Raw genomic sequence first — 15,881 nt, forward strand, 5'->3', positions numbered from 1 at the left:
TCTTTGCTATCTTTAAAACAGGCTAGTCTTCTCCCTGGCCAACAAGCTTTTTAAGATGTCAAAACATCATAAAATATAGAAAATAAAAGCACAATTATATGCTGACATCCAGTTTCTAGCTTGAATGATTGAGTAGAGAGTGTACCATCTTACAAAGGTAAATAATTCAGGAGGAAAGCAACTTTGGAAGACCTTAGGAGGCTTGCTGATGACTTAAGGTTTAGAAAACTGTTTGGGATACTTGTGAGGTATCCCAACAGAGATACATGGCAAGCATTAGGATAGATGATTCTGAATATCAAAGTAGAGATTAGGCTTGGAGTCATCAGCCCTGAAGATGTATATCAGAGTCTCAGTGATGGAGTATGTGATTGTCAGGGTTAGGAAGAAGGAGACTGTCAAAGTCTGAACAGGTACTTCTGTTATTCTCCTTTTCATGCACGTACACACACACTCTTCTTCTCATGCTGCCTTAAGAACCAATAATCTGGGTTGGGTGTGGTTCTGGGGGAGAGGTTCTAGGTCAGAAGCTAAGGAATCCCAAATGTTAAAGAGGAATCTGAAGAAGAGTAGCCATTAAAAGCACTGAGAAAGAAATTACAAGTGAATAAGTAGGAGAATCAGTAGTAAGGGCAGGGAATAAGAAGGGGAAAATTTCAAGAAGAGAATGGTCAACAGTGTCAAGAGTAATGAGTCAACAAATATTTTCTGAGCCCGTCTGTGTGTTCATTATTATATAGATAGCAAGTATGTTAATTAAAAGAATGGACCTATCACCTCCCAGGAATAAGTAATGCTCATTCCTGCCTTTGGACTTGGTGTTTCTTCTGCCTGGAATGTTATTCTCTCAAGTTCAAAATATAAAAAGGACAAGCAGAGTCACAGAATTATGAACTGTGAATTATGTGAATTATGAAAATTATGGAAGTGTCATAAAGTAGCTGGAATAGCACCACAGCACAGTTAAAAGAGCAAGAGCTTTGTAATCAAATGAACTCAGGATTAAAACCCTGTTCCTCCATGTACTGAATGCATGGCCTTGACATATTAATTGACCCCACAATTCCCTCACTTATAAAAATGGGAATACTTACGTGTACTTTGCAGAGTGGTAAGAATTAACAATTAAGCACCTGACTTTTGTAGGCATTCAATAAATATTGATTGAATGGATGAAGATTAGCCATTGTGGTTGAAATTCTTTATTATTATTCTTTATTATATCATTAATTCTAAGGCTAAGAATAAAGTGATGAAGACAAATTCAAACCTACCTTAATGAAATGATGTCAATCACGTTATAATAATTCTGCTCATTTGTTTGCTTCTCCTTTAAAACGTTTTGCATATATTCCTAGAATATTCTGTTTCTCAAAATGTAGGATGTCATCCATCAAAGAAATGAAGATATAGGAAAGTGTCTTCCATGAGTTAAGATGGAAAATTAAAGAGAAATCTCTATCGAATGAAAACAATCAGGAGATACCGAGTCATCATTAGTAGCTATAATACAATAAGTATTAGAAAACTAAGGGATAACATAACTGAACAAGTATAACTCACTATTTAAAGGAGAGCCAGAGTGAACACTCTGGTAATGGGACTACACACACACTACCTTGTGTCTTGTCATGGGATGCAACTCCCTTCAGTCCATCCTTCTTCGTGAGCTTTGAGGTCTGCTAGTGAACTCATTAAACACACGTCTTTGCATCTGTAAGTCACGTGCACCTGATAAAACGATGAATGGAAGGCAGATAAAACAATGAATGGAAGGCAGATAAAACAATGAATGGAGGGCATTGCAAAGCGACTCCTGAATCCATCTCCCCCACTCCTGTGTTACCTCACTCATGAAGTTCTCTACCAAACTGACTCTCACAGTACCCATTTCTTCCTGAAACCACATCTTTTCAATAAGAAAACCATGTTCACATTTGACATTTCTTTCCTAGGATTGAACAAATTACCCTCAGTGAGTGGCATGATGGCTGACATAAGAAAGAAGAGAAAAAAATTTGAAAAAGAGTAAGAAGCTTGCTTCCTGATGAAAGTCAATTGGAAGTGTTTAGGTGGAGCTGTTTGTCTTTCAAGTGTTAGTCATATTTTTCTTATGATAGAATCTGAGTCTATTTGCCTGGATGAGATCTCAAATAATCAACTTTTAAATTTCCTCTTAACCAAGCATAAATATCCCTTACGGAATATTTATGGAATGGAATGGATAGAGAATGGTCTAACCTGGAAAATTCAGAATTTTGTTTAAAGTTCATGGAACACTAAATACAACATACAATTATAAATTTATGTCTTACCATAGCCTTGGAGATGTAAAGCATGTGAATATATGTGTGATGAAATGGAAGGATTGTTTCACCCTTTTAAGGTGTTGAGAAGATAAACCAATGTGAGAAATGAGATAGCAAATCATTACAGAATCCAATTAAAATTCTGATGTCAGGTCAGAAGCTTGTGGGTTGCACCAAATCTTCTTAATGGAAAATTCTTCTCAACCACTGGGGCTGGGAATGTAATTTATTTCTATTCAGCATATATCTATTGAGAATCTACAATGTGAAGGTCACAGCGTGTTCTCTATGAGCCACAGCCTTTATCCTAAGAACAGTCAGTTATCCAGTAATTTCGGTTTCAGAAACTGAGCCAAGAATTGCATTTCATTAATATTTAAAATAATGTCACACGTATCTAAATAACTTGCCTGTACAATTCACATAGCATATTCCTCACCATCGATTTACCAAAATGAGACTAGATCCTAATTGAGAATTAATTTCATGGCCAAAGTACAGGATTTAGGAAAAGACAAAAATATTCCGAAACCCACCTATTACTATCCAAGATCCCTGGAAGGATTTAATGGGGAAAAATACACTGCATGAATATTTTGTTAGAAACCACTGAGACCATAGTCAGTGGAAACAAGAAAATTCATTTTATCTCTCAGTTTTTGGAGAAATCTTCAACCAATGTTTAGAGGAAATTGTGCATGGAGAGATGGAGGTTCCGGTATTTTCCCCTTCTGGTTTCAGATTCCTGAATAATCCCTGTGATACACGCAGAGTGCGGTGTAAGGATTACGTGGATGAAATTGCCTCTGAAATAGGAGTGAAACCCAACCTGTTCTCACTTTTCCTGTGGGATCCAAAGCTGGCTCTGGAAATTTTCTTTGGGCCATGCACACCTTACCAGTACCACCTACAAGGGCCAGGGAAGTGGGCTGGGGCCCAAGGAGCCATCCTGACTCAGAGAGAGCAGATCATCAAGCCCCTGAGGACTCGCACACTCACCTATGACCAGGCTCCATACTCTGTGCCATTTTGGCTTAAAAGTGTCTGTGTAGCCCTTCTCTTCTTTGTTCTCAGTTTAGTCATTATTAAAGGATAATCCTCCTACAATCATTACGATATTATAGATTAACAGTGACACACAGTAATTAAGAAACTGGGCATGTGAATTATCTAATAATTCCAAAATTACTCATGTATGAGTATTTGGCATAACTGGAAATTTCAGAAGTCCAAAGGGACAGAGTAACAACTTGAGCTAAAGCCAACCTGAAAATTGGAGATTTCTAACGAAATGGTTTATATGAAATCTTGCTCCGGAAAATTATATTTAATTTCTATAATATGACAAATGTTCTAAGTTACCAAGTTCTCCTAGCCTCCTTTTATATGAATTGGCAAATTCTTTGTTTTATATGTAAAACACAGGCTAGGAAAAAGTATCTCTTCAATGATTTAGAAAAGTTAGCAATGAACAAACGTCTTCACCAGAAACTCTTTCCACTAGGGTCACATTCATAGAATCATGGATATTGAGGTAGCAGGTTATTTCAGGTATTATCGAGGGTATTTTCAGGATATGGGGTGTGCCAAGGAGAGAAAAAGAGGGACTAATGGAAGTCAGGAAAAGAAGAAACAGGGAGAAAGAGCAAATATTTACAACATTTACAAAAACTTTTACAATTAATCAAAGAGATGAAATATTTTAGTCTCTGGGTCAGTCACTTATATTACAGGCTATGTCTGAGCTTAGTCCTGATATTCTGTAAAACAGATTTCTCCCCCAGATTTCTTAAGATATGATTGATAATAAAAAATTGTATATTTTTAAAGTGTACAATGTGGTTTTTTTTTTTTTTTTTTGTGGTACGCGGGCCTCTCCCGTTGTGGAGCACAGGCTCCGGACGCGCAGGCTCAGCAGCCATGGCTCACGGGCCCAGCCACTCCGCGGCATGTGGCATCCTCCCGGACCAGGGCACGAACCCGTGTCCCCTGCATCGGCAGGCAGACTCTCAACCACTGCACCACCAGGGCAGCCCCAATGTGGTGTTTTGATATACATACACAAAGAGAAATTATTACCACAATCAAGCTAATTAACATATTAATTACCTCATTGTTACCTTTGTGTGTGTGTGTGTGTGTGGTGAGAATACTTAAGATCTGTCCTCCTAGCAAATATCAAGTATACAATACAGTATTATTAATTATAGTCACCACACTGTACACTAGGTCTCCAGAAATTATTCATCTTATAACTGAATGTCTGTTCCCTTTGACCAACATCTCTCTATTTCCCCACCAGACCCCAGTAACAACTCTTTTGCTCTCAGTTAATAAGAGTTACTTTGCAAAATTCCACATGTAAGTGAAACCATGCAGTATTTGCCTTTTCATGTTTGGCTTATTTCACTTGGCATAATGTCCTCCAGTTTCATCCATTATACTCAAGTGGCAGAATATCCTTCTAAGACTGAATACAATTCCATTGTGTATATCTACCACATTTTCTTTATCTCTTCATCCTCTGATGGACACTTAGGTTGCTTCCATAACTTGTGATTAACACTGCATTGAACATGAGAGTGTAGATATCTCTTCCAGATCCTGTTCTCATTTCCTCTGAATATATACCCAGAAGTGGGATTGCTGGACTATATGGTAGTTCTATTTTTCATTTTTTGAGGAACGACCATACTATTTCCCTAAGTGTCTGTACCAGTTTACATTTCCACCAACAGTGTACGAGTACTCCATTTTCTCCACATCTTCACCAATACTTATCTTTTGACCTTTTTTATAATAGGCATCTTAACATGTGTGAGGTGATACTTCATTTTACATTTGCATTTCCCTAATGATTAGTGTTGTTGAGCATCTTTTCACGTAACTGTTGGCCATTTATGTCTTCTTTGGAAAAATGTCTAATCAAGCCCTTTGCCCATTTTTAAATTGTTTTTTTTTCCATTGAGTTGTATGACTTCCTGATATATTTTGGATATTAATCACTAATTGAATATATGGTTTGCATATATTTTCTCCCATTCCATAGATTGCCTCTTAATTTTGTTGATTGTGTCATTTGCTGCATAGAAAATTTTTAGTTTGATATAGTCCCACCTGTTTATTTTTGCTTTTATTGCCTGTGTTTTTTGTGTCATATGCAAAAAACAATTGCCAATACCGATGTCAAGGAGCTTTTTCCCTATGTTTTCTTCCAGGACTATTATGGTTTCAGGTCTCACATTTAAGTGTCTAAGTCTTTAACTCACTTGAGTTGATTTTTGCATATGGCATAGGATAACAGTCCAATTTCATCCTTTCGCATGGGGATATCCAGTTTTCTCAGTATAATTTATTGAAAAGGTTATCTTTTCTCTGTTGTGTATTCTTGGTATCTTTGTCAAAGATTAGTTGACTGTATATGGTTGAGTTTATTTCTAGTCTATATATTCTGTTGCATTGGAATATGTGTTTGTTTTTATGCCAGTACCATGCCATTTTGATTATGATAGCTTTGTAGTATATTTTGAAATCAGGGAGTACAATGTCTCCAGTTCTGTTCTTCTAGCTTGAGATTGCTTTATCTACTCAAGGTCTTTTGTGGTTCCATACAAATCTTAGGGTTGTTTTTCTATTTCTCTAAAAAATACCTCTGGAATTTTGATAAGAATTGCATTGAATATGTAGATTGCTTTAGGTATTATGGATATTTTGGCAATATTAATTATTCCAATCTATGAACACAGGATATCTTTCCATTTATGTGTGTCTTCAATTTCTTTCATCAAAGATTTGTGAGTTTTAGTGTACAGATATTTTACTTCCTTGGCTAAATTTATTCCTCAGTCTTTTATTCTTTTTGATGTTATTGTAAATGAGATTTGTTTTCTTAATTTCTTTTCAGATGGTTTGTTGATAGTATATAGAAATGAAACTGATTTTGTGTGTTGCTTTTGAATCTACAACTTTATTGAATTCATTTATTAGCTCTAACAGTTTTTGGTGGAGTCTTTAGGGTTTTCTGTATATAAGATCATATCATCTGCAAACAGAGACTTCTACTTTTTCCTTTCTGATTTGGATGACTATTATTTCTTTTTCTTATCTAATTGTTCTAGCTAGGACTTTTAGTACTATGTTGAATAGAAGTGGTAAGAGTGGGTATCCTTATATTGTTCCTGAACATATGTGAACTTAATTATGTTGAGATATATTCCCTCTACATCCAGTTTGTTGGGAATTTTTATCATGAAAGGCTACTGAATTATGTCAGGTGTTTTTCTGTGTGTATTGAGATGATCATATGATTTGTATCTGTCATTCTGTTAATATCACTTTGATTCATTTGTGTATATTGAACCATTCTTGCACCCAAAGGATAAATATAACTTTATCATGGTGTATGATCCTTTTAATGTGCTGTTTAATTCAGTTTGCTAGACTTTTGTTGAAGAATTTTACATCTGTGTTCATCAAGGTTATAGGCCTGTAATTTTCTTTCCTTAGAGTGTCCTTGTCTGGCTTTGGTATCAGGTTAATGCTGGTTTTGTAAAATGAGTTTGAAAGTGTCCCATCCTCTTCAATTTTTTGGAAAAGTTTGAGAAAGATTAGTATTAATTCTTCTTTAAATGTTTGGTAGAATTCGCCAGTGAAGTCATCTGGTCTGGATTTTCTTTGTTGGCATGTAATTGTTAGTAGTCTCTTGTGATCCTTTGCATTTCTGTGGTATCACTTGTAATGAATCCTCTTTCATTTCTGATTTATTTTTTGAGTATTCTCCCTTTTTTCTTAGTCTAGAAAGGTTTGTCAATTTTGTTTATCTTTTTAAAAAACTCAGTTTTGCTGATCTTTTCTATTGTCTTTATTGTTTCTATTTCATTTATTTTTGCTCTGATCTTTGTTAATTCCTTCTTTCTGCTAACTTTGGGCTTTGATTGTTCTTCTCTTTGCTTTCTCTTCCCTTTATACCTTGAGATATAAACTTAGGTTGTTTATTTGAGTTTTTTTCCCCTTAATGTAGGCATTTATCACTTTATTTTTTTAACATCTTTATCGGAGTATAATTGCTTTACAATGTTGTATTAGTTTCTGCTGTATAACAAAGTGAATCAGCTATATGTATACATATATCCCCATATCCCCTCCCCTCCTGCATCTCCCTCTCACCCTCCCTATCCCACCCCTCTGGGTGGTCACAAGGCACTGAGCTGACCTCCCTGTGCTATGCAGCTGCTTCCCACTAGCTATCTATTTTACATTTGGTAGTATATATATGTCAACGCTACTCTCTCACTTCGTCCCAACTTACCCTTCCCCCTCCCCGTGTCCTCAAGTTCATTCTCTATGTCTGTGTCTTTATTCCTGTCCTGCCCCTAGGTTCATCAGAACCATTTTTTCTTTTCTTTTTTTTAGATTTTAAACTTTCCTCTTTGTACTGTTTGGGCCCATGAGTGGCAACAGATCCCCCAACTCTATCAGCGTCTATACGCAAAACACCTCCCACAGAGCTCACATCAGTGGAACTCACAATAAATACTTATACCTGAATTATCAAGTTCCATTGAACCCAAATATGCTGGCGGGATTCAGGGCAAGTGAAAAGTAGTTTTGAAATTTGTTTCTGGCTATATACTTATCCTGGATCTTTGGTGGTGTCTTTTGCAAAGAAACAATAATTGCACGTATATTATATTTTTTGACATCAGATAATACTTTGCTGTGTAAATAAGAGGGTCTATACCAATTTTTTCAGATTCCACATATATGCATTAATACATGATATTTGTTTTTCTCTTTTTGACTTAACTTCACTCTGTATGACAGTCTCTAAGTCCATCCATGTCTCTACAAATGACCCAATTTCATTCCTTGTTATGGCTAATATTTCACTGTGTATACGTACCACATCTTCTTTATCCATTCCTCTGTTGATGAACATTTAGGTTGTTTCCATGTCCTGACTATTGTAAATAGTGCTGCAATGAACACTGGGGTGCGTGTGTCTTTTTGAATTATGGTTTTCTCTGGGTATATTCCGGTTAGTGGGATTTCTGGGTCATATGGTATTTCTATTTTTAGTTTTTTAAGGAACCTCCATACTGTTCTCCATAGTGGCTGTATCAATTTACATTCCCACCAACAATGCATGAGTGCTCCCTTTTCTCCACACCCTCTCTAGCATTTATTGTTTGTAGATTTTTTTAATGATGGCCATTCTGACAGGTGTGAGGTGATACCTCATTGTAGTTTTGATTTGCATTTCACTAATAATTAGTTATGTTGAGCATCTTTTCATGTGCCTCTTGGCCATCTGTAAGACAGTATGAGTTTTGTTTTATTCTAAGATTAATGACTTATGAACTCCCTTTTGAAATAAGGAGAGAATGTTTACATTAAAAAAGAAAACTTCCTTGAAGGAAATTAATATATAACTTATGAATTTGGAGGTGCTAGCAATAGACATATATATTTCTCCCTATTGGTTTTAAGTGAGTGAGAAAAAGACATAGAAGAAAAATGTGGATTAAAATATAGCATTGCCTTCCTCACCCAAAATACAAGGTCTTCCTGTTCAAGCTGGATTGGAAAATTTCGCTTAACCCACAATCAGAATCAGAATCCTATTTCTTCTCCCTCAGATCTAGACTTTGGAAAGTGCCTAGGACAGTGGATTCTTCAAAGAGCTCATCTCTAGCCAGATGCATGGAGGACCACAGTCTGCTTCCCACCCTTGAAGAGCAGAAGAAACAGCCTAAGACAGGCAGGGCTCCAGGTCTTCTTCAGGTCAACCAAACCACACTCTGCCATTTCACCCATCAGAAAAGCCATTTCCCCTCCCACCAAGAGAAGTGAGTGAGGATGCAGACGGAGGAAAAATCAAAAGTAACACCCTGAAAATGCTCCCCTCCTGGGAGATAAATCAGGGATTCCCCCATCAAGACAAGGTTGAGATACAAATGGCTTGACCTTAAGAGTATTGAGCCCATTCCTTCCTTCATGGGTCCCTATGCTGTCCTTCAGTTCTATGATGGGGACTCAAAGAGAATGGTCATGTACTATCCTCGCAACCTCACTCTCTAATTGAAGGAGGAATAAGAAGCAGATGAAATAATGGGCAGTAACAGAAAACTAGAAAATTACATGGTTATGTCTTAAATTGTGTATTACCAATTATAGGTATGGAAAAAAGGTCAAAGAGAATTAAAGTAGTCAAGAAAGACTTGAAAGGGGAGACAAAATCTGAGTTTTAATTACATTTTTCTCAATTAACAGAACTGAGTCTTAATGCATAGATATAACTGGGTACATATAGAAAAGAGAAGACTTTTTGGACAAAAGGAATAATAATAATATTATATATTAAAATCAGAAGGTCACAATGTGCTGTGTAATGTAATGGTGACATGTAAGAACAAGGACTGGTGTCAAAGCTGAAGCTTTTTTGTAGTCTCTGTTAAATAACTCAGGTAGAATTGTAAAGCTTTTCTCAGAATGTATCCTCTATTTTTCTTGGACTTTGTACTTAAATTTTCCATTTGTAAATATTTAAGATTTCTTAATGTAAATTTCCACATTGTGTTTTTGTGGTTTTCTCAGACTTTGTATCCAGTATACAAGCTGATAGTTCTCTAACAGTCTGAATTGTAGAATGACAGAGCTAGGAGAGAACTAACTTTTAGCTCCCAACATAATAACTTATTTGCGTTAATGTTTTTTGGTTTTTTTTTTTCAGATTCTGAGACTAAGCGCACCTAGCACAGCTATAGTAAACACTGAGATAGAAATAGGTCATGAGAAACAATAGGTAAATTCAAAACTTTATGTGACAGGACCTGAGAAATGGATCAGACATTGTAGGAAAGGTGATGCGAGAAGTTAATCCCCTGCTCTTAACAATTTATAAAAAACACATCTAAGGCTCAGATAAGTAGGATAAGAAGTAAAATTATTGGGCACAACTCTCTTATAGGTTTTGCTCAACACAAGACACGGTGCATGGATATGGAACTAGGTTTGGGATAATGGGAATCCCCTTGATACCATACTCTTTACCCGTTGTAATAAAAGAGTCCAAAAATTCTCTCCCACATTGATGATCAACACATAGGCAAAGAATTCATTAAATGCAAGGTTTAACCTGACAATGATAGAAAGGAAAATACCTTTCTTTGGAATATTTCATAAAGGGCTTTGGTTATGAGTTCCATAAAGATATCTTTTAATTTCTTAATTTCAGGTTTTTTACATATTTTTTCTTGTGATGAGAACTTTTAAGATCTACTTTCTTAGTGACTTTCAAATATACAATACAGTATTATTAACTAAAGTCACTTCTGCACATTACACCCCTAGGATTTATTTATTTTATAACTGGCCCTTTATACCTTTTGATCACCTTCACTTATTCCCTTCAACCCTCGCCTCTTTAAATTCCACATACAAGTGAGATTGTTCAGTATTTGTCTTTCTCTCTATGAATTTCACTTAGAATAATGTCCTTGAGGTCCATTCATACTGTTGCAAATGGCAAGATTTCCTTCTTTTTATGGCTGAATAATATTCCTTTGTGTGTGTATGCCTTTTTGATTTCTTAATCTAAAAATGTAATATTTTAGTATTTAAATATATTATAGCAAAAAGCCATACAGAATATGATATATCCTAAATAGCTTTCAACTGCCCCATCTCACACCTCATTGAATAAAATTTTAGTAGCATCATTCTTAACTCTTCTTACACATTTAATTCCCAAAATTGTAAGCAGTGAAAGGGGTCTAGACACACACATCGTGACTGAAAGCCTCAGGTTCCAAAGTCAGAGTGACTCGGGTTCAAACCCCAGCCCTAACTCCTGTTACTATACAATATGGGGCAGGTTGCCTCACCCAATCAAGTTTCTGTGTCCTCATCTGTGACATGTGGATAATAGTTTCTACCTCACGGAAGAGTCATGATGATAAAATGAATGAAGCACGAGTGGTGCACCTTAGCACTGTGCCTTATAAGTATCAGATATTATTGTGATTCCTCTAATTTTCTGCTGCATTTCTATCCTCCTGAGGGGTTCAGAAATGCAAGTTAGATCTTCATCTTTGACAAATGGCACACGCAAGGCTATTGAGACAGCATGGACAACAGAAGCCCCCCCGCACTCATGTAATGTGCCTTAAAGTTTATCCAAGCCGAGTCTGGGAATTCCCCAAAGAAAATACTTTCAACCTCTTTAAACTCTTCATACTTCCACTTCTTAGACAAAATACAAACATATTTTTCTGAATCCAAGTGCTTCCCAATAGTTATAGTTCTTTACCACAGTGCAGATGCCTATCAATAATGTTAATTTTGATGATAAGTTGTTTTATGAAAGTTAAAAAACAAAAATTTGTTGAACTGACCCTAGACATAAAAGTTTCATTGGAAATGAGAATGTGGATCAAAATCTTCAACCACCTTTTTTTTTTAACATCTTTATTGGAGTATAATTGCTTTACAATGATGTGTTAGTTTCTGCTTTATAACAAAGTGAATCAGTTATACATATACATATGTCCCCATATTGCTTCCCTCTTGCATCTCCCTCCCTCCCACCCTCCCTATCCCACCCCTCTAGGTGGTCGCAAAGCACCTAGCTGATCTCCCTGTGCTATGCGGCTGCTTCCCACTAGCTATCTATTTTACATTCGGTAGTGTATATATGTCCATGCCACTCTCTCACTTTGTCCCAGCTTACCCTTTCCCCTCCCCATATCCTTCTCTGTTCCCAACGGACTTGGGCATGATGACAGCAGCAATGGGAATGCAAGGACCAGCTAAGGAATATTCTGCTGTCCTTGGTTCTCTAGACTTCTCAGACTCTATAGGCTGAGGAGATTACCCAAGGTATTTGAAGAGTTGGGACTAGATATGAACTCCAGAAGCTTTCCTTTCAGGGTGAATGAACTATCAGATCCATTAGGAAGCCATGAACAAATACACATAATCAGAAGTATGCATGGCTAAGAATGGTTCAGTCCACTTCCGAGAGACCCCTTCAGACAAATGGATCCTTCTGTAGGGCATGAAAAAGCCTCCATCCTATCTCCCTCATATCAGATAATACCCAACAAGAAACTGCATCCATTGAAAATGCAACAAACACTTCTGACTAAATAACTCCCACTGAGCAAGCCCATTCCCAAGGGGAGTAAATGAGTAAGAAGACAAGTTATAAGCTTAGTTTTGTTTTGTTTTGTTTTTTCAAAGTGTCACAGAGGTTTATTTCCTGCTCATGCAAAGCCTATTGTGGGTCCAGGTGAACTTCCAGGGCAACGGTCCTCCAACTGGCCACTCATTTTCCAGGTGGCTTGGATCTTTTTTTTTTTTTTAATTGGAGAAGCTTAGTATTTTTGACATGTAGTTTTCTCTGACTCTTTGAAGGAGTCTATTTCAAAATAATGATACTTATAAATGTGAAACAATTTGAAATATGAACTAATTACATAATGTTCTTTAGATGCCAGGAAGCATTAATAGCCCTTCGTGTTTGAAATGATGAAACAGATCTGTACAGTTGGCTAGCCTTAAGGCACTGCAGTGAGTAGATTAAGAACCAGGAACGCCCAAAGTAGATCCTGTGGTTTATATCACACAGTTGGCTGTCACTGTTTCCAAAGCCTTGAAGGAAATCCTAGCCAATTAGTAAATAAGCGACTCCAGTGCTGCAGGAGGTGGAAGCAGCAGCCGCCTTGTACTGTACATCATAAGACAGCTTCACACTCCTGCAATGACACCTCGACGACAGGGAATCACAGGTCCCAGTTTTCCCAGCTTATTGGAATTCAAGTGAGTATCACAGTAGGTGGCTCATAGCTTGGTGCCCCAGCTGGTTACAATTCAAAGCGTGACTAGGTCCTTGTATTCTCAGAAAATCCTTCCCTTAGCTGACTTAAGCATCCTGTTTAATTAGCAGACAAAACCAGTTGAAGTGTGATCCTACTCTGAACCTAAAGGAAGCACCATTGTTCTAATACTGTGCTAGCAGTATTTTCCATTTATGCAATTTCATATTCAGTCATCCGTATAACAAACATTTCAGAGCTCCAGAGGCTGTCCTAGGCACTAGGGATACAGCAGAAAACAAGAAAAACAAAGTCCCTTGGTAGTGTGGAGCTACATAATGTAGGGGGAGATAAATACTAAACAGGTAGATAATAAGCATAATGTCAAGGAGAGAAAAGGACCAGGAAGAAGAATAAAAATTTGTTGTATAGAATATGGTCCGGGAAGGACTCTCTGGGGAAGAGCATCGCAGGAAAGACCTGAATGTAGTGAAAGAGGCAACTATTGTGAGCAACTTGGTATCTAGTCTCTCTCATTGTTTTTGATGTATATAAATATAAGTTTTTCTTCAAAAATTGAAACACACCTTTTAAACTTACATAATTTATTTCAGTAACCCACCAATTGATGGAATTTAGTTTGTTTCAACATATTGGAATTTATAAAAATAATTGACTGAAAACTAATTATTAATTAATTATGAAATAGTGGGTAATGAAGACTGTAAGTAACTAAAAGACTAAAGGCTGGAAAATGTGCGGATGGTATATCCAAAGATCATTTTCATGTTGACCAGTTTGCTCTTAGCCAATTACTGCACTTCACCCAGAACACTCCTTGACTATTTCACCATCACCTTCGCAATCAATCATTACCCTGGAGAGCCTATGAGCGACTTCAACACACAAGTAATTCAAGAGCTACCATCCGTGGCATCGAGAATCAAGAAAGAACATCTGAGCAGGAAACATCATCTGGCTCCCCTCCTTAAACAGACAAGTCCCTTACTGATAACAAAATACACCTGGAACCTTCCTAATGCTGTGGAAATTCTACCTCAACCTAGCCTCTGCTTTCATGTGGATCTACCTCACTATCCATCCACTCTCTGCTATACCCTGCCCTGCTTCTCTGTACCCCCGCTTTGAAAACTTGAGGAGGTGACCTAGACACATGACATAAGAAGTACTGAATTCCCACAGGATGCAATCCATTCTGTCACTTAGCACAAGGGAGGGTATGAACTGAAAGAAGAGTCATGGGAGCCTAGCCACTGTTCCGCCCTTAATAAGCCAGGTCTTTTCAAGGACCCTGGGGCCCTGCTGCACCTGTGATACAAAGACTAAGGAAGAGGAGACTTCCTGTTCATCTCTTTAAGTGGGCCAACTCGAACCCCTCCACCCTCATTTGTTCCCCACTTACCAGTCCTTACTACTGTACTTATTCCTTGGCCATTATTTAGAGCCCCAGCCCATCTCTGTGGTTGCCTTTTATGCCCTCTCATCTGGGCAGCCTTCAAAATTCCCTTAGTTATTTTCCACCTTAGCTTTCTAGCAAAGTTTTATTTTATTCGCTCCTCCCGCCATCAAAAAAAAAAAAAAAAAAAAAAGCAAAACCTCATAAAATATAGCTATCCGGAGTCTTTTTAGACAAAGATGGACAGCCCCAAGTGCAACAAACATACAAACCTTTCCAAAGTTGAAAACAAACGTATAAATAATATAGAGTATAAATATTTGACTTAAAATATCTGAGAAACTATCTCTGTAGGTGTGCTAAATATGAATTGTCACATTCAAGTAATTTGGATAAAAGCCTTTTCCCTTTCTACAGAGTGGGGATGTCTGTGAATTGTGAAACTGCAGAATTTGTTCCAAATTAGAAAGAGTTGGAAAGAGAAAAATAGGGAGGCAGCAGGTGGGTGGTAGAAGCATTGTTGTAGCAATCTTTCTGGAAACTTGTTTCTATTGCTAAGGTGAGCACACCACTTCCACCTAGTTGGCAGGTGGAACTCACAAAGGCAGTTTTACAATATTACAAAGTGCCATTTGTAGCTGTATTTGCAAAATTAAGATTATGAAATGCACCCTATTAATGTCATCTAATTTGATCTTTCAAGACAAATCTAGGGCAGATGAGTAACAACAAAATATATGGACAGAAATTGGAACAACAGAGTGCAGACTTAGAACTTTCTGATATGATGGAATGTTATAAACACATTCTCCAGATTATGAACTTCTGCCTTTTCCATTGTGTTCAGTTCAATGAAAAGGCAGACCTCTAAGGAATCCCCAGTGGATGACCCGACGCAATATCAGGACTAAAGCAATGCACCAGGCAAAGCAAATATCCCTGTGGGTATTTCCAATAAAATCCTAGTGACAGCTGATTACATGGACTTTATTTAAATAAATAAGTTACATAATTTCCAAGGAATGCCGATTAATGTTACCAGCTATTCTTGGTCTCATGTTTCTATATGAACACACTGAAGTCAGGAGCTAGAGATTGACCAGATGGGACTTGGGCCAAGACCCCCTGCCAGGACTTGACTGGTTCAACACGAGTAACTTCTGGAGATCCTGCCAAGTCAAAATGGTGGTCTAGTATCAGATATTGGGTTTCCCCACCTCAAGTTGGGGGTAATGTATAGGACTTGCAGAGAGCAACAGGTCTTTGTGCAAACAGGAGCTCTGTAAAGGACAAAGTCAGAGGCACACAAGTCAGGCTGGGAGCCACGGGGGTCTGGAG

This window comes from Phocoena sinus, chromosome 1 (genome assembly GCF_008692025.1).
Source record: "Phocoena sinus isolate mPhoSin1 chromosome 1, mPhoSin1.pri, whole genome shotgun sequence".
Lineage (NCBI taxonomy): Eukaryota > Metazoa > Chordata > Mammalia > Artiodactyla > Phocoenidae > Phocoena > Phocoena sinus.